Below are 23,403 nucleotides of genomic sequence, written 5' to 3'. Positions count from 1 at the left end.
CAACAACAAAATTATCACGTTAAATTTGGTTCTGCGCTCAGTGCGGCTGAATTCCATGCCTCAGAAATGTTATCTCTCAGTGGCGAATGTGATTTGTAACTTTGATCCCTACCTGCACAGCTCATTTTCAGAAGCGACCTGGCCACAAATGATAGCTCAACGAAGTGGCTCATCATAACGTGGAAATTCGCAGCAGCCAAACACTCTAAACGCACGATTCTAAATGTGGAGGGGAAAAACCGAAGGACCCAGGGAAAAGTCCACGCGACCACGGAGAGAACACCGCAAACTCCAAATATACAGCAGGCGTTTGGATCGAACCCACGACATCCTGTGTACGAAGCGAGGGAGTTAACATCTCACCATCGTGGCACTTGAAGGGATGTGAGATGTATGTGGGACAATTATCCAACAATGCTCTGCACTGCTCTCTGCGAGAGGTCCCGAGAGAATAACTTCGACTCGTGACGTGAGACCGACACAGCGTAATCCGGAATTAATTGGTAAAGGGGGGGGGGGGGAAAGGGGAAAAAAAATAATGAAAAGATACAGTTATCACTCGACAGCCGAGCTGGTGTCTCTCCCCGTTGAATGAGAAGGAACAGATGGCAAATAGACGAATCCCAGTGTGGCATTCGCCTAACAGAATAAGATTAAAGCACAATTACATGATCACTTTGAAAAAGTAAAGGAACCGGACTCAACAGTATGCGATCAAACACACCGGCCAGGCTCAACACGTTCCCTCGCTTCCACGCATCTTTAATACACGATCATTGTTTCTTTGTTTACGATTGCTGCACGTTCGCCACCACCCGCCATGATCGATTCACCGCTGGATAAAAGCCTCCTCTCCAAAGCAGTGGCTGGCCCGCAAATTTCTCTGCGGTGGCCACATCACTTAAGAAACGAATCAGTGAAACGATGTCCCTTCACTGACCGCACGAAACAATCAATGTAATAATCTGCCCAGCAACCGGCGTACGCCTACGTGTTAAATTGAGTTGATTTAATCGCTCCACCTCCATTGCGGACGTCCTCTCCGGCAGGGTTGGCCTCCTCCTCTGGCTGCCGCTCCGGCACTATTCTTGGTCTCTCGGTCATCGGCTCCTTCTCTCGACGCGTTTTCACCGAAACCCACTTAGCGCTTTCTGAACAGTCAGTAAGACGTATATATGTACAGTAGAACCCCTCCTGCCAACCATCCCTGTTGACGACTACCGTAATCGTTTAACGACCGGCCTCCATTGAGCCCAATGTGTCGTGTATAGTAGTGGTGTACAGTAGTGTATAGTGTAGTGTAGAGTAGAACCCTTTTTAACGACCACCCCTGGTAATGATTCATTGTTTAACGACAGGCCTCCAGAGCCCAGTGTATAGTGTAGTGTAGTAGTGTAGTGTATAGTAGTGTAGTGTATAGTAGTGTAGTGCCTCCAGAGCCCAATGTGTTCGCTTACCGACCATTCCCCTGTTAACACTGGGCTGTTGTAGGTACAGTAAGTAGTACTTCATGCATTGATTAAATATCATTAAGTAAGTTTTTCGAGCGAAAATGGGTAACGTTTGATGCTATCCGAATGAATTAAGCCTTTAACATGTCTTTCCAATACTCGCTGAAGGACCAAATCCCTTAACGACCGGTTTCGTGGAACCAATTGCCATCGTTAAAGAGGGCTTCTACTACTGTTTGTGGAACTTCTTTCGCACCGTACGTAGCCAACCGAGCCAATCGAGGTCTCTGACCTGCGTGCGTCCTCTCATCCACGCATTTCTGTCAGTCTCTCCACGCAGTGCCAGGCGTCCACTTCTCCACGCTTCATGGCGCACGTTTGAGCGTTCGTACAAATGTCTCGTTAGCGTCCGTGTACGCGATGCGCGACGTTTACGCATCAGTGGCGATGGGAAAAATGGGCGAGATTCCGGGCGAGCTCGGCCCCAATGCCGAAGCTGATCTTTCGCGCGAGCGAAAGCAAGGCAGCTTGGTTATGCAACACAATTTACCCCGTCTTCATGCGAGCGGAATTTCCGCAGTTGCTATTAATACTGCAGTGCACACAGCGTCGCTATGCTGCATGTAGTCACGCACGGCACATCCCTCACCCGTCACACACAGACATACCACACCCGTCACAACCAATAACAACACTCAAAACAAAGATTTCCCCCCCATAGCCACAGCAGAATGTTAGGGCAAGTGCCGTTAGTGAAAGGGGCAGTACAACACAAGGCACAGGGGGTGGGTGGCCAACGCCACACCCGGCCGTCTTTGTCTTCCTAGTGGGCAATGTTTACACACCACACCGGGTAATACTTTGAGGCTGAGTCGACCTAGGGGAGGCCCAGGACCGGTTAAGATAATCGTCATCGATGTTGGCCGAGAGCGGGAATCGAACTCGGGTCGCCGAGTCCGTAGCGCAGTGCGCTAACCGCTACGTTGCCTCACATCACGTACAAAGCGCAAGAAATACACGGCACACATCACAACAAAAACAAAGATCCCCCGCATAGCCTTAACAGACTGTAGGGGCAAGTGCTGTTAGCGAGTAGCACCTATGAAGGCTGGAACGCTACACGAGGGGGTGGGTGGCCAGCACCACGCCCGACTGCCTTTGTCTCCCCAGTGGCGATGTTTACACACCGCACCAGGTACTCATTTGGGGCTGAGTCGACCTAGGGGAGGCCCAGGACCAGTTCAGATAATCGCCACCGGTGTTGGCCGTGAGCGGGAATCGAACCCGGGTCGCCGGGTTCATAGCGCGGCACGCTAACGTCTACACTACCGCTCCCCACAACACATCACAACACACCACATTGCACACCCATAACACACACACACAGAGCACACTGCAACGACCACGCGAGTCCACACCCATCCCCGCATACAAATCACCACCTGTAAACTCGCGCGCGCGCACACTTTTACCACAGTGGTGGCTAATAGGTGGTGATGGCGGTGGTGATGTGCAATATGCATTCCCTCGTTGTGCAACAAGTTTATGTGCGTGTACGGGAGCGACGCGGCGGGCACTTTTGCGATTGTGAAAGAGAAGCTCCATCACAAGAGGAGAATACACCTTGCAGGCTGCATACAAATAGCATCAACGACACGCCACAAACAGCACAAAACTGCAACTCCCATCATGCCTGGCATGCATGTCATGCGATCGCCGCATTGCACGTATAATGCTCTAAGCCTTATCCAGCTCTGGATCGGGCTGCTGTTTTTAAGCACGCCGAATGTGTGATCTTAAATATACTTTTCATAATTGTATTGTTTTGTACGAACGTTACGTTACATCAGACCAACACAAGGCAAATGGGGTAAGGAAATCTGTGCGAGTCAAAAAACGGTGATGCAAACTTAGCCAAACTAAAAAAAATTAGATCCATAAAGCTAAGAATCGCCCAAGATTGTACAAATGCACTGAATAGCAGGGGGTGGTGAACGGTTAAATGCCAAGATATTAATAATCTTGGGCTCCAACATAAAAGGCCTGGGGCTCGTAGAGACGAACCAATGGACTTCAAAAGTCAGCTGCAGGCAACACGCAGCATCGTGTGCGGTGGTGTGTGTAAAACACACACGCCCGATGGTGTGTGTAAAACACACACGCCCGATGGTAGAACGTGGATGGCATGGGCCCTGATGCAAGAAATTAAACGCGACCCCCCCCCCCCCCCTGTTAAATTCCGTCCCCTCCATCTTCGTAACCCATTGCCCGGGCCCCTCCCAGTGCCTGGGCTTGTGGGTCCCAGTGGAGTTACTCAGTCTGCCTGCACACCGATAGCTACGCCAATGACTGAACCCTTTGGTCGCCTGAAGTCTCACTCTATGAACATCTTGAATTAACACCAATCCCTTTGGTAGCCCTGAGTTTAGCTCCGAGCCACTTGAATCACTCAACCCTTGAGGAGCGTAGTCTGGCTCGATGAAACTCTTGAATTCACACAGAACCCTTTGGTAGCCGTAGTCTCTCTTCTTCCTGTTCTTCCTCCACGCGTTTGTCCCACTCACGAGGGCTCCGCTATCCTTGCCAACCGTCTCCATGCTGCCCTGTCCTGCGCCATCTCTCTTTCCGATCCTCGGCCCACCATGTCCGATCGCACCACATCGCTCCCCCCCCACTCCCATCTCTTCTTCTGCCTTCCTCTTCATAATTTTCCTTCCACTTGCACCACTTGCACCTTCTGACCCACATGTCCCTGTTGTCTCTCCACATGACTGAACCACACCAGAGCCTTTTCTCTCTCTCATCTTCTCTGTGCTTTCTATCACCTTGAGTCTTTCTCTCACTTCTTCATTTCTCACCCTGTCCTTCCTTATTAAACCCAACATCGACCACAACATCCTCATCTCTGTGACTGACGTAGCTTGGTCCTCGCTCTTTCTTGTGCCCCAGAACACGGCCCCATACAACAGCGCCGGCCTCACCACCGTCTTGGACACTAATCCCTTCAACCAAACTGGGACCTTCTTATCGTGCACCACACCAGTCATCTCTCGCCATTTCAGCCATCCAGCCCTTCTTCTTGTTCTCATCTCCTTCTAGTGATCCATCAGCACCACATCGTTGCACCCAGGTACTACAACTCGTCCGTCTTCATTAACAGGTCACTTCCAATTTGCAATCCTCCTTCTGCACTATTTCCACTGAAATTTGCCACCATGTACTCCATCTTTGTCCGTAGTCTCACTCTTTGACCCACATTAATTAACACCAAACCGTTTGGCAGCTGTAGTCCGTCCGGCCCTACAAGCCTCTTGATTTCACACGAAACCCTTTGGTAGCACCAGTCGGGCTCAACGACCTAGGACGACGATTCACAATGCACCTGGCGGCATTGCATGTTGTGGTGTCGAAGTCCGGCACAAGGAAAGAAATGGGGCCCCAGCCATCGCTCGAACGTCCTCCTCTTTAGGAACCTGGTACTTGGTCCCCCATATGGCCCACGGGACTCCGGTGCAGCTGCAATGCCAACACATTTGACAGCGATACCACTGCCCACACCACGACACGCATCACAATGGCGGGGGAGGGGGGGGAGCCAATTGATACAACAGTGCACGTGGCCGTAACAGATATTCCACTGCCCTCTGCCACCACCTGACACGGCCTAGCAGTCACACGTTCGCAGCTTATTGCACAGTTTCACGGTTCGAATCGAGCGGCCGCGCTGGTTAATACTGCGGCGGGTGGAACAACCGTGACGATACGCGCCGTCCGCCTTAACGGTGGACGATGAAGATCCCCCGACGTCATTCGCAAGCGTAGGCCATCGTGGTGCCGGTGTCAGGGTCCACGTTTGTCAGATTCGAAAATGACACTGCAAATTACACAACTGGGATTATACGCAAGGCAAACATCGCCCCCCCCACCCCCCATTTATGGAGACCTATACCACATTTTGCAAATTAGACTATCCCAGTCTCTTGAGTTATGAGACTAGGGTTCAACAAAAATAACCTTGCAACCTCAGTATTGCAAAAGCTGTAAAAGCATGTAGACTATCTGGATGCAAAAACCACGTAAAAGGTTGTTAAGAACAACAACAACTTACAGACACTTTCCAAATCCATGCCTGGACGCACGCCGTGTCGGTCACAGAAGTTCCTCAACCATACGTCACCCAGCCAGTGCAGTGCGGGTTGGTGAAGTGGGGGGGGGGGTGACCAGCACACATTTAGTTATCACTCGCCACTGTTAGCCGTGGCTAGGAATGTAACTCAGATACCTGGGTTCATAGCGGAGTTTCGCTAATCACTGCACCACCGCTCCGACTTAAGGCTAGGTAAAGGTACAGTTGCTGCCCTGACAATTCTTGTCCACGCAACTGCTGGAACAAGTGCCTCCACTAGAATGTGTTTGGCCTACTCTTCCACGCTGGTCAGACATCACGGAAGCGACTGGAGTACCCACACTTTACCCCACCACACGAGATCTGTCTGCCGATTGAATAACTGTGATTCGATCATCATCACGATTCATGGGCAAGATAGTCTGTGTAGGTTTCCACTGCACAATTTGTTGCCAGCACTGTGATTAACCCATGCATATAGCTAGCTGGGTGTAAAAAGGCAGGTGGAATGAAGACATTTGCTCCATTGTTTCCAATGGCGCGCCATAAGATGGTGGTGTAATGGTTCAGTAACATTACACCAGGGCAGCTTCTAAACCTTAGGTCAGCACATTAATTCACTTTCATTGAGCACGTAAAATAGGTGGCACCGCGAGTCAAGTGGGTTGGTCGGTACAACTTGGGGTGACAAATGCTATTAGTATCTACCACGAGAAGACTTCAACATGGGCAGAAAGATTGGTGTACTTACCATCTGTTTTTATAGACACACTCAATATTGATTTACACATTCTGCAGATGTTTCATATCACATTAGTTTGTTTTACCTTCCAAAACGATATCATACCTATAAAATACATTTTTGTCTGTTTCTTTCTCTGTCTGCGCACGCTTTACAACGCGTTTAACTGACGAACTGTTGGGTTTACGTTTCAACAAAGTACATACAACGCAATAAGCCCCCGGCGAAAACGCGCTATTCGTTTTTCCCCTCGGTCAAATGTAAACTAATAAAATCACACTTCATAACAATTTATTATTTTACCACGCTGATCGTGGCGCCATAGCACGCATCTGCGCATGCGCGGTTGCCCCGAGCCGAGCGGCGACGGGAGGATCTCCTTCCCGTAAAAAAGGTGAAAAAAACACCACACAGAAGCACAACACTGAGATACATCGTGAACAGCGTGATGTGTGTAGTTACTACTGTAGAGTCAGTAGTTACTACTACAGTCAATAGATACTACTGTGGAGTCGGTAGTTACTACTGTAGTGTCGGTCGTTACTACAGAAGAGTCGGTAGTTACTACTGTAGAGTCAGTAGATACTACTGTAGAGTCAGTAGTTACTACTGTAGAGTCAGTAGTTACTACTGTAGAGTCAGTAGTTACTACTGTAGAGTCAGTAGATACTACTGTAGAGTCAGTAGTTACTACTGTAGAGTCAGTAGTTACTACTGTAGAGTCAGTAGATACTACTGTAGAGTCAGTAGTTACTACTGTAGAGTCAGTAGATACTACTGTAGAGTCAGTAGTTACTACTGTAGAGTCAGTAGTTACTACTGTAGAGTCAGTAGATACTACTGTAGAGTCAGTAGTTACTACTGTAGAGTCAGTAGATACTACTGTAGAGTCAGTAGATACTACTGTAGAGTCAGTAGATACTACTGTAGAGTCAGTAGTTACTACTGTAGAGTCAGTAGATACTACTGTAGAGTCAGTAGTTACTACTGTAGAGTCAGTAGATACTACTGTAGAGTCAGTAGTTACTACTGTAGAGTCAGTAGATACTACTGTAGAGTCAGTAGTTACTACTGTAGAGTCAGTAGTTACTACTGTAGAGTCAGTAGATACTACTGTAGAGTCAGTAGTTACTACTGTAGAGTCAGTAGATACTACTGTAGAGTCAGTAGATACTACTGTAGAGTCAGTAGATACTACTGTAGAGTCAGTAGATACTACTGTAGTCAGTAGTTACTACTGTAGAGTCAGTAGTTACTACTGTAGAGTCAGTAGATACTACTGTAGAGTCAGTAGTTACTACTGTAGAGTCAGTAGTTACTACTGTAGAGTCAGTAGATACTACTGTAGAGTCAGTAGTTACTACTGTAGAGTCAGTAGATACTACTGTAGAGTCAGTAGTTACTACTGTAGAGTCAGTAGTTACTACTGTAGAGTCAGTAGTTACTACTGTAGAGTCAGTAGTTACTACTGTAGAGTCAGTAGATACTACTGTAGAGTCAGTAGTTACTACTGTAGAGTCAGTAGTTACTACTGTAGAGTCAGTAGATACTACTGTAGAGTCAGTAGTTACTACTGTAGAGTCAGTAGATACTACTGTAGAGTCAGTAGTTACTACTGTAGAGTCAGTAGTTACTACTGTAGAGTCAGTAGATACTACTGTAGAGTCAGTAGTTACTACTGTAGAGTCAGTAGATACTACTGTAGAGTCAGTAGATACTACTGTAGAGTCAGTAGATACTACTGTAGAGTCAGTAGTTACTACTGTAGAGTCAGTAGATACTACTGTAGAGTCAGTAGTTACTACTGTAGAGTCAGTAGATACTACTGTAGAGTCAGTAGTTACTACTGTAGAGTCAGTAGATACTACTGTAGAGTCAGTAGTTACTACTGTAGAGTCAGTAGTTACTACTGTAGAGTCAGTAGATACTACTGTAGAGTCAGTAGTTACTACTGTAGAGTCAGTAGATACTACTGTAGAGTCAGTAGATACTACTGTAGAGTCAGTAGATACTACTGTAGAGTCAGTAGATACTACTGTAGTCAGTAGTTACTACTGTAGAGTCAGTAGTTACTACTGTAGAGTCAGTAGATACTACTGTAGAGTCAGTAGTTACTACTGTAGAGTCGGTAGATACTACTGTAGAGTCGGTAGATACTACTGTAGAGTCAGTAGTTACTACTGTAGAGTCAGTAGATACTACTGTAGAGTCAGTAGTTACTACTGTAGAGTCAGTAGTTACTACTGTAGAGTCAGTAGATACTACTGTAGAGTCAGTAGTTACTACTGTAGAGTCAGTAGATACTACTGTAGAGTCAGTAGATACTACTGTAGAGTCAGTAGATACTACTGTAGAGTCAGTAGTTACTACTGTAGAGTCAGTAGATACTACTGTAGAGTCAGTAGATACTACTGTAGAGTCAGTAGTTACTACTGTAGAGTCAGTAGATACTACTGTAGAGTCAGTAGATACTACTATAGAGTCAGTAGATACTACTGTAGAGTCAGTAGTTACTACTGTAGAGTCAGTAGATACTACTGTAGAGTCAGTAGATACTACTGTAGAGTCAGTAAATACTACTGTAGAGTCAGTAGTTACTACTGTAGAGTCAGTAGATACTACTGTAGAGTCAGTAGATACTACTGTAGAGTCAGTAGTTACTACTGTAGAGTCAGTAGATACTACTGTAGAGTCAGTAGTTACTACTGTAGAGTCAGTAGATACTACTGTAGAGTCAGTAGATACTACTGTAGAGTCAGTAGTTACTACTGTAGAGTCAGTAGATACTACTGTAGAGTCAGTAGTTACTACTGTAGAGTCAGTAGATACTACTGTAGAGTCAGTAGATACTACTGTAGAGTCAGTAGTTACTACTGTAGAGTCAGTAGATACTACTGTAGAGTCAGTAGTTACTACTGTAGAGTCAGTAGATACTACTGTAGAGTCAGTAGTTACTACTGTAGAGTCAGTAGTTACTACTGTAGAGTCGGTAGATACTACTGTATAGTCAGTAGTTACTACTATAGAGTCAGTAGATACTACTGTAGTCAGTAGATACCAGAGGTGTGGACTCGAGTCATGTGACTTGGACTCGAGTCAGACTCGAGTCATGAATTTGATGACTTGCGACTCGACTTGGACTTGCATAACAATGACTTTGTCCCACCTATGAGATGTGGACTCGAGTCATGTGACTTGGACTCGAGTCAGACTCGAGTCATGAATTTGATGACTTGCGACTCGACTTGGACTTGCATAACAATGACTTTGTCCCACCTCTGGTAGATACTACTGTAGAGTCGGTAGATACTACTGTAGACTCAGTAGATACTACTGTAGAGTCAGTAGATACTACTGTAGAGTCGGTAGATACTACTGTAGTCAGTAGATACTACTGTAGAGTCAGTAGATACTACTGTAGTCAGTAGATACTACTGTAGAGTCAGTAGATACTACTGTAGAGTCAGTAGTTACTACTGTAGAGTCAGTAGATACTACTGTAGAGTCAGTAGATACTACTGTAGAGTCAGTAGTTACTACTGTAGAGTCAGTAGATACTACTGTAGAGTCAGTAGATACTACTATAGAGTCAGTAGATACTACTGTAGAGTCAGTAGTTACTACTGTAGAGTCAGTAGATACTACTGTAGAGTCAGTAGATACTACTGTAGAGTCAGTAAATACTACTGTAGAGTCAGTAGTTACTACTGTAGAGTCAGTAGATACTACTGTAGAGTCAGTAGATACTACTGTAGAGTCAGTAGTTACTACTGTAGAGTCAGTAGATACTACTGTAGAGTCAGTAGTTACTACTGTAGAGTCAGTAGATACTACTGTAGAGTCAGTAGATACTACTGTAGAGTCAGTAGTTACTACTGTAGAGTCAGTAGATACTACTGTAGAGTCAGTAGTTACTACTGTAGAGTCAGTAGATACTACTGTAGAGTCAGTAGTTACTACTGTAGAGTCAGTAGATACTACTGTAGAGTCAGTAGTTACTACTGTAGAGTCGGTAGATACTACTGTATAGTCAGTAGTTACTACTATAGAGTCAGTAGATACTACTGTAGTCAGTAGATACCAGAGGTGTGGACTCGAGTCATGTGACTTGGACTCGAGTCAGACTCGAGTCATGAATTTGATGACTTGCGACTCGACTTGGACTTGCATAACAATGACTTTGTCCCACCTATGAGATGTGGACTCGAGTCATGTGACTTGGACTCGAGTCAGACTCGAGTCATGAATTTGATGACTTGCGACTCGACTTGGACTTGCATAACAATGACTTTGTCCCACCTCTGGTAGATACTACTGTAGAGTCGGTAGATACTACTGTAGACTCAGTAGATACTACTGTAGAGTCAGTAGATACTACTGTAGAGTCGGTAGATACTACTGTAGTCAATAGATACTACTGTAGAGTCAGTAGATACTACTGTAGTCAGTAGATACTACTGTAGAGTCAGTAGATACTACTGTAGAGTCGGTAGATACTACTGTAGTCAGTAGATACTACTGTAGTCAGTAGATACTACTGTAGAGTCAGTAGATACTACTGTAGAGTCGGTAGATACTACTGTAGTCAGTAGATACTACTGTAGAGTCAGTAGATACTACTGTAGAGTCAGTAGATACTACTGTAGTCAGTAGATACTACTGTAGAGTCAGTAGATACTACTGTAGAGTCAGTAGATACTACTGTAGTCAGTAGATACTACTGTAGTCAGTAGATACTACTGTAGAGTCAGTAGATACTACTGTAGTCAGTAGATACTACTGTAGTCAGTAGATACTACTGTAGAGTCAGTAGATACTACTGTAGTCAGTAGATACTACTGTAGAGTCAGTAGATACTACTGTAGAGTCAGTAGATACTACTGTAGTCAGTAGATACTACTGTAGAGTCAGTAGATACTACTGTAGTCAGTAGATACTACTGTAGAGTCAGTAGATACTACTATAGAGTCAGTAGATACTACTGTAGAGTCAGTAGATACTACTGTAGAGTCAGTAGATACTACTGTAGTCAGTAGATACTACTATAGAGTCAGTAGATACTACTGTAGAGTCAGTAGTTACTACTGTATAGTCAGTAGATACTACTGTATAGTCAGTAGATACTACTGTATAGTCAGTAGTATCTACTGTAGTCAGTAGATACTACTGTAGTCAGTAGATACTACTGTAGTCAGTAGATACTACTATAGAGTCAGTAGATACTACTATAGAGTCAGTAGATACTACTGTAGAGTCAGTAGTTACTACTGTATAGTCAGTAGATACTACTGTAGAGTCGGTAGTTACTACTGTAGAGTCAGTAGATACTACTACAGTCAATAGATACTACTGTAGAGTCGGTAGATACTACTGTAGAGTCAGTAGTTACTACTGTATAGTCAGTAGATACTACTGTAGAGTCGGTAGTTACTACTATAGAGTCAGTAGATACTACTACAGTCAATAGATACTACTGTAGAGTCGGTAGATACTACTGTAGAGTCGGTAGTTACTACTATAGTCAGTAGTTACTACTATAGAGTCAGTAGATACTACTACAGTCAATAGATACTACTGTATAGTCAGTAGATACTACTATAGAGTCAATAGATACTACTGTAGAGTCGGTAGATACTACTGTAGACGGACAAATGGACTGACAAGCGGAATGCCGGGCTTTCACAATAGCTTAGTCTTTGTGTATGTATATGTTATGTTTTTAAGAGAAGACAAGTTTTGAATTATATGTTTCCCCCGGGCAAAGCCGGGAACTTGCTGCTAGTTTTCTACTATAAAACAAATTCACAGCACCTTTACATTCACAGAAAAAATTCTACGAAAAAGAACTACAACCCTGACCTTGCTATCACGTATATTTGTGATCTAGAAATAAGGAGCTTTAGGAAACACATTGTTAGCAGCTGCCACCCTTTGCAGTACAAATAAGCCATTTTTTGGCCAGTTGCTCAAAAAACATTTTTTTTTACGAACACCCACCGGCCTTGACAACAGCAGCGTGTCTGTGCGATCGAAACGTGATAATCTGGAAGAGGATGGGATTATACATTCTAAACGCAATCTAGAAACACGTGGTTCCACACCAACAGTTACTTAATGGGGGGAAAACTCCAGCCCTGCCCTTTAAAGATTCAACAGACACACAAAGCACAGGACACGTGTTCGAGTGCGATAAGGCACTGGTTTTAAACGAGTAACGTAAATGATTAAGCAAAGTAATCGTTAAGCGTCACTGCTGCGAAATGTCATAGTAAAAAAAAAGTTGTTTTTGACACATCCCATCAGCTGATGCACACACAGCCTTCTGCTGATAATCAGATGGACTTCCTACAGCTGGCCGCGCGGCGAGCGGTTTGTATAAACTTTCCATACATAATTTATGTGGAGACACAAATAAAGGTGGAGTTATTACTAAATAGATGTAAAGGAGTTGCAATATATATATATTTTTACAGTCCGTCATGGGGGTTCTTTGACCATACTTCACCACATTGGTCAATGCAGATTGGTGAAGTTGGGTGGGGGCCAGAACTCGTTTATATATAAACTACTATTAAAACTATAAAACTAATTTTATTTGACCAGGTAAGGCTCACCGAGCTGTATCGCTCGATTTCAGCGCAACGAATCGGCTTATCACGTAGCAATGTATTGCAGGGAAATACTCTAAAAGTACATTGATTCTAAATGAGGGGGGAAAAAACGGGGACCCGGAGAAAAATCCGCACGACCATGGGGAGGGAGAACATGCAAACTACAAACATACAGGGGTGTCAGGGTCGGGCTATATCACTCGCCACTGATGTTAGCCGTGACCAGGAACCACACTCGGGTAGCCAGGTTCATTTTGCTGTGAGTCAACGACTGCGTCACCACTCCAAGACTCGGCAGAAATGCAACTCACGACACGAAGAGGAGGCACGTATGAAAGTGAGAAGGGGGCACACAAATGTACCGCCGGCAAACAAGTGACCCACTCTTGTGAACCAACGTCACGGCCTCGTTAACAGCCACCTTATACAAGTTTCTTGATGTGGTTGTCCCACCTGATGACGGACGCTTGTGTTGCACCCGAAACGTCGTGATTTAATTTAATTTATTAATTGTTTTTTTACCCTTCTATCTGGCAACAAAACTGACACCTTTTTACAAGGTGTCATGTTTGCATAGACCGCAATACCTGCAGTCATAATAAAAAAACATAACTCTGATAATGTGCACTGTCAGAGTTATGTTTTTTGTTTGTATTATGACTGCAGGTATTGCGGTCTATGCAAACATGACTCCTTGTAAAAAGGTGTCAGTTTTGTTGCCAGATAGAAGGGTAAAAAACCAATTATCATATTTTTACAAGCAAATGAGGTTCCCATAGTGTAGTTAATTTATTGTTTTATATCTACGTGACTTTACCGAAAAAACCAAAGCATATGGATCCCTGCAGTCACGAAAACTTCACAGCCACCTTATAGCAGAGGGCATACATGCAGTTAATATGTCCATACCACACACACAGGTAAATGTGCAGCCCTGAAATGCATTTCTCATGCCACTACCACCATAGGAAGAGCCTCCACTAGTGGGAGCTCTGGAGAGCCCTTCAAGAGGGTATATTAGCCTCCTCTTCCACACCGACTAAAACGCCTTGGGGGATTACCCAAACTTCAATCCACCATATGCTGATCAATACTCTATCAATGCAGTTATACATCTCAATAATTACAATGATATAACAACTTTGCAGCGGGAATTATCCTGTGGCTATATGGACTCGACCTGGATGGAAGAAGTATGCTCTCAGTCAAGGAAATAGATTAAGACAGGACCCAAAGCCCCAGGACTCGACCCTAAACTGGTTTAACGTGAAACGTTCCAATGTTGTGTTGGCAGCTTGTCTTGAGAGCAATTAAACATACAGACCGAGCATTGGTTACCACCATCTCCAACATTGCATTATAGAGTTATACATGATATAATAAGTTTAACACGTAGGCTTTCGCGCCCAATATTATTCATAATAAAGATTTTTTGGGTTAGATCGCGTTATTTGTATAAATGTGTCGTAACCCTCCACCACCCAACACAGCCAAACAGTGTGTTGAAGAGTGAATCAACATAACTTAAAAAAATAATTTAGTACGACAGAACCATTCTGACAAATTGCCCGATGATGCTGGATGTAATTACCAGCGAAACGTCATACTCAAAATTTTAAATGATGTTGATTCACTTTTCAACACACAGGTGGGCTAAAGTAGTGAACTATTTGTCTTTGTAAACGTGACACATTTTTTTACTGTTTGGCCGTGTCGGTGTTTCAGACAAACAGACCTTATTCAGAGCATGCTAAGGAGATGGTAGGCACAAAAATATGTATAGTGTCACCTGGCATATCTGTGCATGCAAACAGCTCCTTTGTCAAGCTCCCGCTGGGCGAGAGTTTCCACACACAGGTCAGAGTTATTTTTACTCTTAGGTTTTTTCGGTAAAGTCACGTAGGTAAAAATTAATAAAGTAAAATAAATGAAAATAACTCAATTAAATCACGACGTTTCGGAGGCAACACAAGTCTCCGTCTTCAGGTGGGACCGTCACAGCCAAATTTACTGTATCAAGTGAAGTTATTTTTGACCATACTTCACCACACTGGTGACTGTAGGGAGCATAGACGTTGGAGCATAGTTGGGAGCGTGCGTTTCTCAACGAGGGTGAATTTGGAAGACACAACACTTGGTATTATAACTTTCCATCGACATTGTCAACGTGGTAGCTGCACATTTTAAGCGGGGGGAACTCTGTATGCGTGCGCACACGTAAGGCTCGCACGAACATAACGAGTTTGAACTGAATCCTATATACAGGTAGTCCCCGACTTACGATATTTCGATCTTACGATGGCGATAGCGATATGACAAAATTGTTAAATATTTTACATTTCGCGCGGCAGGCAAACGCAGCAGCGTACGAGGTACGATACTGTACGTTGCGACGCTGCCGGGATGTACTGAACGCATCTCCCCCCTTGTGTGGTGATGCCTCTCACTCTCACCAGCGGTCGACGGAGTTAAGTGGTCACGGTGTTAGCGCGTGTATTTTTTTCTGTGTTTTTGTGTTTCAGAATCTACGTGAGTACAGTACAATATGATACGTTACGATACGTCCAATGCATGTATGATACGTAGCTTTAGCGATTTCATTTTAGGGTTACCACGATACGATACGTTCAATGCATGTTAAAAGTTTTTATAGCAGATAGGATTGTTTCCTGAAAATACTTTCTATGAAATTGCAGTTCATATAGGTAGGCTAAGAATTTACCTTGTTTTTTTTACTTTACATTTTACTGTGCAATACAGTATTGTAATTAATAAATACATACAGTATATAGTTTATACAGTACGGTACTGTAAATTGTTCTGTTTTGCTAAATTATCACCATTCTTTAAGACTCCTGGGCAGGCGAGGCCATCTTCGACTTACGGTATTTTCGACTTACGATGGGGTCGTCGTAACGCATCTCCATCGTAAGTCGGGGATTACCTGTATTCGATTAAGGCATCGCTTTGCTGAAAGTCACGTGACATACTGCAGCATCGAGGCGGTGCTCAACTCGTGTCAAAAGCCCCTGATGCAGTGGTGGAAATTCCACATTCCTATGGCGGGGGGAGGGGGGTGTCCATAGGACAACCACTGTTGGCGTTACTCATTTTATCAGCCCTGGAGAGTTGATGAGCCAAGTCGACCAGAGTTTTAACTCGCAACCTTCTCATTGCGAGCAGCGCCCTCTCTCTCTCTCTCCCACTGAGCCACCTCGCTCAAGACATTCCCTGTGAAGCGTCACACTTTGGGTTAACCATCTCGTCGTAGCCCCGGCTCCCTTTTTAAACTGCGCAGTTTGCGCGGGGACACTGCCAATGATGATAAACATTACACAATCTCAGCCTTCTGTTGTCAATCCACTGCTCGATTCGACTACGATTGATGCTGGGCAGTACGGGTACGGAATGCTCGCGGGGGGGGGGGGGTGTGAATAGACGTTGTAGCATCGTACAGTACAACGGATTTGACTGCGTTGCCCCACAACAATTTCGGCGAGTCGCCCATCCAAGCACTGTCCACACTCAACCCTGCTTAGCGTCAGAGATGGCTCGAGATCGGACGCAATTCGGGGTGATTTGTCCAGTCAAAGCGAGGCAAATAAAAAAAAACTTAAACGGTTGGTGGATCACGACAAGACGGGAGACGCCGTTGGACGCATTACCCCCCCCCTCTCTCTCCCCCACTACGTGCGTAGTAGGGGCATTCTGTGGCATTCATTGCAGGAAGCACAGCAAGTAGATTTTTTAAAGACGGCAACACGATCATATGACGGGTGGTCAAACATCATAGTGGCCATCCATTTAGTACGTACGCATGGAGGGGGGATTAACCCAAATGCGTACGCGTGCGCATGGGATGGGGGGGGGTCTACTGACAATGTACGCATAGGAAACGGGGGGGGGGGGCGGGGCAGTGAAGCCTCCATAATAATTTGTCTACATTGTCCTTCAAATTAGTTTGATTGTCCGGCGATGGACTGTTTGCTTAAACACGTTAATATTATTAATCGTTTGTGCGTGGATTCAATATCGGCCGTTCTATAGGATTGGGGGTGGAGGTGTCAATCGTACGTACGAAGGTGGGGGGGGGGTATAAAAAGTCCGCGTGCGTACAGGGAGGGGGGGGGCTCAAGTTGACAGATTTGTTGCGTACCTACTAAATGGATGGCCCCGTAACGCAATCCTCCTCCTGCAATGGACACGCCCGACGCAGCAAACCGATTGCACGTTTATGGCATTCGCTTCGGCTGTCACTTCACTCTTGATGAGAGGGGTCGTGGACGCGTACCACGGGTTAAGAGAGCCCCCCCCTTCCTCTCCAGAAGGGCCTACTCTTCAACGTTGGCCACACGTCTTCGAAGCGATGAAAGTACCCACACGTTAACCCTCATCACACGCACCACCTGCCGACGATCTGCAGAGCGGTGTGTGTCCATTTGCATAGCCGGGTGGACAGATCCTGGGCGGGATGTGGGATTCACGAAATTGCACCATTTGCTTTAACTTGCGTAATGGGGAACCCGAATTGACGACTTTTTGATTTCAAGGCCAGTGCTGCACGAGCCGTTTGACAACATTGTTACATTCCACTGTTACTCTAGTTTCAGTACAGCACGTAGGTTTTCGCGACCAATGTCATCCACAAATCGAGTTTGTTTTGGGGGTTCTATCGCGTAAATGTGTCGTTGGACCCGCCACCACCCGCCACATTTAACTAGTACGGCTTGTCACGTAAACAAAACATGCTAATTAGTTACTGCTTCAGCACACCGGTGTGTTGGAAAGTAAACACGCAACATTTTCGCGTGTGATTTTTTTAACCACAAATCTCACTTTCTCCCGAAGGCGACGAGACCAGGATGATAGAGGCATGACACACAACACACACATCTCGTACCGGATTGTAAGGCGCACCAGCCCAACTTGTAACTTATTACAGAACTCAGACCGTATTGGTCACCCCGTGCCCTTATCAATCTCAACGTTCATCCTATATTTGAAGCTTTCGTGACTGCAAGGATTCATATTCTTAGGTTTTTTCGGTAAAGTCACGTGACTTTACCGAAAAAACCTAACAATATGTTCATCCTATACACAACACTATACACCTCTATACACTACACATTGCACTACACTATACACCACACTATACATTACTATACACCACACTATACATTACTATACACTGCTATACACTACACTATACATTACTATACACTGCTATACACTACACTATCCGTGCCCTACCTAATTACATACCAATTCGTACATTAGTGGTCACCCCGTGCCCTTATCAATCTCAAAGTTCATCCTATAGAGTCCCATCACAAGGCAGTAAACACAAATAAGACACATTTTTTTGCCCGTATTGAAACGGCTGTACGCCGTATGGACCTGAAAACTCAATTTCCCTATGAGTTGAGAACTATGGGTTTTAAAACGCTGGGGGAATAGTTCCTTTTACAATCCAGGATAGAATACGGGAAGTAGTAATGCAGTACACGTACGTGACAACGTGGTTTACGTGCATTTTTCACACAACGCATACAAAGTGGTTATACACAACACCGTTGTATACTCAAACTGAAACAACCCCAATAATGTTGTTGATAAGTAAACGTGTGGTAAACATTACCGTATAACTTACTACGACTCGTGCGCTATAAACCGCATATCCGTACGGTATAATCCAATCAGCGACAGCACACAACTACCGCAACTTAACATAAATCACCCCCCCCGCCAGCCTTTCGACTCGCAAAGGTTTGACACCGACGTGCAACAAATACATGTTTACATTTATCGCGATAAGAACGTTCGCCTAAACGTCGGCAACGAAGGGGTGTCAACGCCACAACACAACCAGGGGCCTACTAGAGGCCTCGCCTAGGGCACGCAAAGCCAACGGAGTTTAGCGCAGCACTCAAACTCGCCTTTCGCACTTCTCTTCCGTCAGCGTCGACCGCCTCAACTTTTTATCTCGCCTCCGAAGTGCTCCTCCTCGTCGTTTATTTTGGTTGTGGACGCTCAAAGTCACCGATAAAATCCCTCGGCACGTCAATCTCCTCACAACCAACGCCACTAACTCTGCGCCTCGGCCACCAACACCGAGAAGCGGCCGCCTCGCGCGTTACAAAACCCTCGCGCGGATAGACACGCCCCCCCGCACGCCTCGACCAATCGCGTCGCGTTGCGTGCGCCCCCCCGCCCCGCACCCCCCCGCCCCGCGCACGCCTCGACCAATCGCATCGCGTTGCGCGCGCTACCCCCCCCCGCCCCGCGCCCCCGAATGGGCAAGGAGCCCGCGCGCTGACGGCGGAGGCTGCGTACGCGGGCTACGAAATGTGACGCTGAAGTGGCGGTGACGTCATTGTGGGGGCGGCGTGGGGGGGAGCGGTGGGGGAGCGGTTAGCGCTGTTAAGGGCACCGGACCTGGCCACCCGAGTTCGATTCCAGCTCAGGGCTAACAACACCGGCGACGATTATCCGAACCGGTCCTGAGCCTCCCCTAGGTCGACTCCGTCTCAAATGAGTACCTGGTTGCGGTGTGTTAAAGTCTTCACTGGGGAGACAAAGGCGGCCGGGCGTGGTGCTGGTCACCCACCTCCTCGTGTGCCGTGCCGGCCTTTACAGATGCTCGCGAACAGCACTTGCCCCTACAGTCTGTGAAGGCTACACGGGGATCTTTGTCTTTGTGTGGGGGAGTGGGGAGCGGTAGTGGAGCGGTTAGCGCGCTGCGTAACGAACCTGGTGGCCCGAGTTTGATTCCCGCTCACGGCTAACACCGGCGACTATTATCTGGGCCTCCCCTAGGTCGACTCGGCCTCAAATGAGTACCCGGTGCGGAGTGGGAGGAGGAAGAGAGGGGGGGGGGTAACCGGCTCCGGTTTGAACAGCAGAGGTCTCACTCCGAATGAGTCGGGCGGTTTTAGCTTTTCACCGGCTGCGCTAATTTTTGAGCTATAAAACTTTTTCTTGTTGCCACCGCTGTCCGCTAGCTGATGCCACGACATTTGGTGCACGAGCACGCGTAGCAAAACAAACCGAACACGTCCCGTGGCCTTCACAGTCAAACAAAGAAGAGGATGTAATAACAGGCGACGTTTCGGGCAATGCTTCTTCTTCAAAGCACATGCGTAGAGTTGCCAGGGAGGTGGAGTGGACAGGAGTTGCGTTTGAAGGAGGGACATTAGCCGGAACGTTGCCGAATTGTATTTCAACATTTGTTTTAAGGCCACGCTTTAGCTACTCTTGACGCGTGTGTTGAGTTCTGAGTAGGGGGCCGTCCATAAATGACGTCACGCGATTTTGGACGATTTTTGACCCCCCCCCCCTTCGTCACACGGCGTCACAAAAAGTCAGACCCCCCCTCAAATATGACGTCACAAAGCTCTGTCCCCCCCCCCAAATAAAACATGATTGTCATTGTAGTGCGTATTTAATGTGGCGCTGCACTCTGATGTTGTAGGAGAAAACATTTTTTAAAAAGTATATTTAATTAAGTAGAACGTGTTGTCTATATTTATTTAAAGTTGCGCATTTTGATGTGACGTCACATTTCTCAAAGCCCCATCCAAACACAACGCAGGGTCAACTTCACTTAGCTTCTGAGCCCCGATGAGGTCGGCCGAATTCCAGGTGATCACCAAAATGCCCTGGAAAAAAAGATATAATAAAGGTTATTTAATATTTATGATATTTTTTATTTATTTAAATTTTTATATCTACGTGACTTTACCGAAAGAACCCTAATTAATGTGACTTGACCCTCTAGAGCTCCCTGCATTGGAGTCCGCTTCCGTCAGCGGTGGCGTGAGCGAGAAATTGCGGGGCTGCGCCTGGAACGTTGATTTTTTTAAAAATTTAATTTAGTAAAAAAAAATTTAAGTGAGCTTTCTGAGAGCGAGGTGGAAGCCAGTGTCCGTGTATGCTCACAAAGACGCCGCATCTCATCGGGCGGACTCAATGCTCGTTGTTTCGATTGGTGCCCTTTAAAATGCGCTTCCTTCTGACTCCACGTGACACCCGAATGTCAACCGTCAACTCAACTGAGTCCGGAGGCAGCCTTTAAATAAGTTCCCGTCGTTGTGTTAAAAACAAGGTGTCACATTTTCCACTTCAGTCGTGCACTCTGCAGGCTACGGTCTCACGCGTGAATTTATTTTTCTTTATTTTGACCCCAAACAAGATGTCCCCCCCCCCCTCCACCGTTTTTGAATCTCAAAAGTCAAATTTCATTCGCGTTTCCATCGCTCTCTCGCGCCAGAGCGCGTGACGTTGGCACTCACGACGCGGGTCTCCGAAGCCGCGTTTCCCCCTTGGCGCACGTGTCATTGATTCGTCATCATCGTCATCGTCAGCAGCATCGTCAGCAGCAGACACAATCAATCCACTGCTGGATGGAGGCCTCCCCGAGCCGTCGTCTCGCGATGCGACGATCCGTCTCGCAGCCGCACGTGAGCCAATGAATGTCGTCGCTCCGTCTCCCAGCGGCGGTCGTGGCACGAGCCACACGTCCCTTCATTGGGACGCCGCTCTGCCCATTATCATCGCCCATCGTCATCATCGTAATTTCAGTCCCGCACCTCCGATGAGCACGGTTGGCTACGTACACACGTACTTTTTTTTGTTCTATAATTCCCCCCCCCCCATAAAACACATTCCTGCGGAGGGAGCTGGTAGGAACGTTGGGTTGCTCGGTCAATGGCCAGGGTCAACGGCGGCGTGGTGTATTCCGCAAATATGGCCGACTGTGAGGGCGGGCACAAGCCGGCGTGAGTAGATTAAACGTTGAGATTTATAAGGGCACCACGGGGTGACCAGCCCCTCCCCACCCAGCCCCACCCCTCCCACCCCCCACCCAGCCCCACCCTCCCCACCCAGCCCCTCCCCACCCTCCCCTCTCCACCCAGCCCCACCCCACCCATTTTTGGATGCACGACGGACGGACACAATAATTCCCTGTGGGCTGGTGTAACCAGGTGGTTCCTACCAGTAGAACTAAAGTATATTTTCTGCAGGCGCTCGCTGAACGGCTACGTCGCACGATGATAACGGCGACGACGATGATGAACCAGTCGTCCGCTGCAGTTGTAACAAATGCGTAGCGGTGGCCGGGTGGCCGAGCGGTTTACAACGACTGGACTTTCATGGGAGCCTTTGCACCCAGCCGCGAATTGATCATTTTTATTCTTACGTCATATTCAAAATTTGTTACAGGCGCCTCTCTATAACAAAGTTTAAAAAAGCGGTAACAACAGCGGAGTGATTTAGACGGCAGGGGCGGTGCAAGGGCCGAGGAATGAGTGGCCGGAAAGAGAGGGCACCTCGTCGTCGGTGTCGCCGTTGTCATCGTCGTCATCATCGTCGTCGTCATCATCGTCTTCGTCGCCATCGTCATCGGCAGTCCCTCGGGGTTCGAGGATTGACGCCCGTCAGGTTTGCTGGTTGTCTCTTGAGGTGGCCGAGGAGTCCAATTCTGGGTCCGCAGATCTTTGGGCGTGGAGGTTGCCACGCGGTCCCAAGTGGAAGTGGCATCGGCTGTCAGTGCCGGGATCGGCTTCTCTTTTGCTTTTTGTGGTGTGTGTGTGTGTGGCGGCGATCCAAACTTCGAGATGTTGGGGTCTCGAAGTGGATCGCCCGCGGCCCGGTGGATACGGCTGAGTCACCCCAGGCGGTCGGCAGGCTGCTGCTGCTGCTGCTCCTCCCGGTCTCGAAGTCCGACGTTTCCGACGTTACCACGTCTCGGGGAGGACTTGTGGGTGTCCTTGAGCCACCGCGCGCCTTATACTGCTAGGAACCTCCTGGTTACACCAGCCCACAGGGGATTATTGTGTCCGTCGTGCAGGGAGGGGCTGGGTGGGGAGGGTGGGGCTGGGTGGGAAGGGGAGGGTGGGGAGGGGCTGGGTGGGGAGGGTGGGGCTGGGAGGGTGGGGCTGGGAGGGTGGGGCTGGGTGGGGAGGGTGGGGAGGGGCTGCGTGGAGAGGGGCTGGGTGGGGAGAGTGGGGAGGGGCTGGGTGGGGAGGGTGGGCTGGGTGGGGGGTGGGAGGAGTGGGGCTGGGTGGGGAGGGGCTGGTCACCCCGTGGTGCCCTTATAAAACTCAACGTTTAAGGAGGTCGCGACTCGCGCAGAGGGTTGCACGATGCGTCTGCGTCGCACGCGAGGGCAACGGTGACGCCAATTAATGATTCATCTCCGCGGCCTCCTTCTTTCACTTTTGCTTTCTGTCAACCTCCGTAGAGCGTGCGGGGGGGGGCGAGAACTCAACCCGACAGATGCATGCTGGGCACTCGGCAGCCGCTCACGTGGGGGGCGACTGAATATTACATGGAGGCAAATGCATCGCTGCGGGATTATTTATACGGGGAGGGAAAGGCGGTCAGGGTTATTATTACGCTTCACAATTTTTGTTCGTGAATATTTTTTCCAGAGGGTTCTGTAAAGTAAAGTTTTCGCAGTCGGTGGGCCAG

At 47.1% G+C, this 23,403-nt stretch overlaps 1 protein-coding gene across 3 annotated transcripts in view; it reads right to left on the bottom strand.

Moving 5' to 3' along the window:
• Window positions 1-19,072, bottom strand: part of CYLD (CYLD lysine 63 deubiquitinase) — a 46,272-nt gene extending 27,200 nt beyond the window's left edge. For all 3 annotated transcript variants that reach the window (XM_078879660.1, XM_078879662.1, XM_078879661.1), the window contains exon 1: window positions 18,867-19,072. The gene's annotated coding sequence lies outside the window, so the exon portion shown is untranslated. The remainder of the gene's footprint in view (window positions 1-18,866) is intronic.
• Window positions 19,073-23,403: the final 4,331 nt, after the last annotated feature.

This window comes from Lampetra fluviatilis, chromosome 54, assembly GCF_964198595.1.
Source record: "Lampetra fluviatilis chromosome 54, kcLamFluv1.1, whole genome shotgun sequence".
Classification (NCBI taxonomy): Eukaryota; Metazoa; Chordata; class Hyperoartia; order Petromyzontiformes; family Petromyzontidae; genus Lampetra; species Lampetra fluviatilis.
This window is presented reverse-complemented; position numbering and strand designations above follow the sequence as displayed.